This window comes from Littorina saxatilis, linkage group LG2, assembly GCF_037325665.1.
Source record: "Littorina saxatilis isolate snail1 linkage group LG2, US_GU_Lsax_2.0, whole genome shotgun sequence".
Lineage (NCBI taxonomy): Eukaryota > Metazoa > Mollusca > Gastropoda > Littorinimorpha > Littorinidae > Littorina > Littorina saxatilis.
Window position 1 is genome coordinate 68,117,444 of NC_090246.1, and position 4,207 is coordinate 68,121,650.

General features: G+C 45.6%; 1 long non-coding RNA gene across 1 annotated transcript; it reads right to left on the reverse strand.

Annotated features, from left to right (window-relative positions):
- Positions 1 to 2,406: 2,406 nt before the first annotated feature.
- LOC138956514 (uncharacterized) lies at positions 2,407 to 4,167 on the reverse strand. Its single transcript, XR_011452687.1, has 2 exons — positions 3,650 to 4,167; positions 2,407 to 3,237 (listed from the first exon to the last, which is right to left on the reverse strand). It is a non-coding gene; the product is annotated as an uncharacterized lncRNA (long non-coding RNA).
- Positions 4,168 to 4,207: the final 40 nt, after the last annotated feature.

Consider the following 4,207-nt stretch of genomic DNA (forward strand, 5'->3'; position numbering starts at 1 on the left):
ACAAACAAACTGAGCTGGTTTGCCTACACATAGTTTTGCTTCTATCAATATAACTACAGCAAGCACTGGTTGTAATATTAGATGTCTGTGGCTGCAAGCTCTCACCGCTGAGGAAGACAGCTGAAGTGGCCATTTCCTTCTCAACCCATCCCACTGGCCACTCTGCTGCAGTTAATGACGCAGTGTTGTGCGCGTGAATAGAAATGAACCAAAACCATGTGCATTATAATCTGTGTGCAGACAATGATCAATACAGCGAGTGCACTCTTCATGGTGGCATTATGCTGTAGTAAACTAAAAAGGGCTCAGACCGAGGCGCAGTATTATGGTTCGGCCGGTGTAGTATTCCGTTTCGTCCCCCCTCTGAAAAGGGCCTCCGGGGGACTTTTGAGAGCTAAAATGGGCCCCCGGTGGACTTTTCAGGGCTCTACAGGGCCTCCGGAGGACTTTTTCAGCTCTTAAAAGGTCTACAGCAATTGTGCCCCCCCCCCCCCCCCCTCGCATCCCAGATGGTCTCCCCTTTGAAAAGGTTCTCCCCGCCGGCATTTTAGTGCGGCTCCGCAGTCCCACATCTTACTTTGGCTGTTTTATGGGTTTTTTCCCACTTTCAACTTCTCAACATCACGGCCTTAATTTTGAACGTAATGATTTCAAATAGCATAGATTCCTTCCATCAGCATATTTTGGAGCAGAATGGATTATAATCCAAGGCCTCACACGCCAATAATACATCTGGGCCACGTGATGATACAGTGTCATAACTAGCCCGAAATTGCTTTGAAAAAAACCCGGGGGGGGGGGGGGGGGGGCCTTTCCGGGAGGGGGGGGGGGGCCGGGAGAGACTATCTGGGATGCGACGGGGGGGGGGGGGGGGGGGGGGGGGGGGGGCAAACGTGCTGTAGGGGGGCTAGTCGAAAACGAGACTTGGTCGCTAACTGACCTTTTTAGAGCTGAAAAAGTCCCCCGGGGGCCCTTTTAAGCTTTGTGTGACGAAACGGGATATTACGCCGGTTTGTCTGACACAGCGAAGAGAAGACTGATGACATTTATTCAGTTCAGTTTCAGAACAGCGTCAGTTGAATCTTTGTCTTTCATCAACTGAACATACATAATCCGTTTGTTAACATTAATGTTCAGGTGGTCTTTGGTTAAAATGTGCATGTCTCCCAATCCAAGAATGAAGCCGTGCCACAAACACCCCCGGCCGGCCCTAATGTTTTGGGTGTTATTGTTGTTGTTGTTGTTGTTGTTGTTGTCAAGTTTTCGTTGTTGTTGTTATTCTTGTTGTTCTTGTTGTTGTCGTCGACGTCACTTATATTTGTTTCAAGTCAAGTTGTTGCCTCAAGTTACTGCCGCTGTATGTACTGCATTTTAAGCCAGATGATAGTATCTCCAGCTTGCATGCGAAACTGACATACATCATTCCATTGTCAGTGATATTCTGTATCAGTGTCCTCTTCAGTACACAGTTGTGAGGATACCTGTCAGCGGTGTTTCAGTGTGACGCACAGACTGATATCGATATATATTTGTATTAGAACGGATGCTGGACTGATAATCACGTCGACAACGCACTATGCACTGTGCATGGGGGACTTATCAATGCCACGTTTCGATTTGCAATTTCAAATAACTACCGCTGGACCTGAATAAGGCGAAGCTGATCGAATGACTGTACTTGAATATCATCAAGGTTGACATGCAACAGGCTGATCATCACATTATGTTACACGATTCAGGGCCGGACTAGGCTAAGAGGAGGGGGGGGGGGGGGTGTTGCCAGTGGTGGTCCAGGGGGATGTTCCCCCTGGCGGGGTCAAGGGGCAGATCCCCTTGTTGGTAGGTCATATTCCGAGATAGGAAAATGGTCGCTCCCCAATAAACATGCCAGAACTGGGCCACTGCTGGCGTTTTGATGGCAATGCCAGTTGCCAGAACTACTGCCATCAAAGGCCCACCTATGGCCCAATGCTGGCATATTACCCGTATGCACATTGGCAAATTGATGGGCCATCACTGGCAAGCCAGCACTTTGCCAGCAAAAACCCATCATTTATTTGCTGGCTTTTTGATGGCTTGCCATCATTTTTCCAGCAATTTGCCAGCAATTTGCCAGCAAAAACCCATCATTTATTTGATGGCTTTTTGATGGCTTGCCATCATTTTGCCATCATTTTGCCAGAATTTTGCCAGCAAAAACCCATCATTTATTTGATGGCTTTTTGATGGCTTGCCATCATTTTGCCATCATTTTGCCAGAATTTTGCCAGCAAAAACCCATCATTTATTTGATGGCTTATTGATGGCTTGCCATCAAAAACCCAGCATTTTGCCAGCATTTCGCCAGCATTTTGCCAGCATTTTGCAGGTTTTTAGTTCCATATAAAAAAAACTTTTTTCCATATATTTTCCGTTAATGGCCCTTTACCTGCTGAAATTACCGGGCCACAACTGGCCCGGCAAAATGCCATATTTCTGTCTTTACCATTGCCAGCAAAATGCCAATAAGTTGCAGGAAATATACCAATACCACTGATTCGGATAGAATGACGGCTCTATTCATGTACTCGATCTGCACAGTCTTGTTAGCCCATAGATGGTTGTTAGAAGTCTATAAATATGCTTTGTTTTGTCATTTTTTTACTGTGAATGTAATAACAATAACAAAACACAGCACATCAATGGACTTTTCAACCCATGCTGGCGGCAAGACGTGCGCAAATAAAGCAAAGGGCAATGCTGTCAAGCTGTACATTAGCAATATGCATATGCGTAATTATCAAATTCATCAGTAAAATGCAATTGAAATGCTAATCACATTTGTCGTGTAACTTATCTGGCAAGTAAAGGCAGTGGTTTTGACAGAATATCGTCATCAACGCAGTTATAGCGGGCACAACAACAATACAGTAATATATATTAAAAACAAAACAAATGTAAAGCTTCCAAACAGCAACGACTCATTACCGAAACATTACAGAAACGTACGCTTTGTTTTCAGTTGCTCACTGTTTTATTTTATTTGTACAGCGTTCTAAATTTCACACTCGAGACATGATGACCAAAGGCAGGAATGTTTCTTGTTCACTTCCCAGTAAACCTCCGTAGGATTGTCTTGATTCTGTCATTTCTCTGTTCGCATCCGCAACGTTGAGATAATAACGCTTCTTTTCTTTGTCCTGACGTCGTAGCCTACGGTAAGCCATTGAAACTCTCAAGTCCTCCTGCCGTTCACCTCTTGAAACATGAAAGCAAACGAGTTTTGTTGGTTTTAATTCATTATTCCATATCACACACACACACACACACACACACACACACACACACACACACACACACACACACACACACACACACACACACACACACACACACACAACCAAACAACCAAACAAACGCAAGCATACACGCAGGCATGCAAGCAAACAGCACACGCACGCACGCACGCGCGCGCGCTCACACACACACACGCGCACACACACACGCGCACACACACACACACACACACACACACACACACACACACACATACACACACAGAGGCATTCTCACAGAGAGGACGACTTCTTGTAATCTATCATATTTTCTGAACTGACTAAAATGCCAAGCAGAAGTAAGGGGTCAACAGGAATATGTATTTTGATCTAACCTGCGAAGCTTACGTTGTCTCGGACAGCTCTCTTGCGTTTCTCTCAGGAACTGAGACCCAGGCGAGCTGCATCTTATCCAGTTGGGCAGTCAGACACTTGCACAAATCTTTGTCCTGGAGTGAATAGACACATACTCAATGTCAACATTCACAAGATGCAATTTGTTTGGTTACAAGTAAGCTTATGGTAATGCCTATGGTGCTTTTCTTTTGACAGAGACAAAACAAACTCAATCACACAAAGAAAGGAAAAAGGCACACACACACACACACACACACACACACACACACACACACACACACACACACACACAACCGCGCGCGCGGGCGCACACACACACACACACACACACAACCGCGCGCGCGGGCGCACACACACACACACACACACACACACACACACACACACACACACACACGCGCGTGCGCGCGCAGATTCTTTCTTACAGAGAGGACGACTTCTTAAAGTCTATTATATTTTGCGAACTGACTCAAACGTCCAGCAGAAGAAAGTTGAAAAAAAGACCGACAACGGAGGAAAAGAACAAGAAGATACAG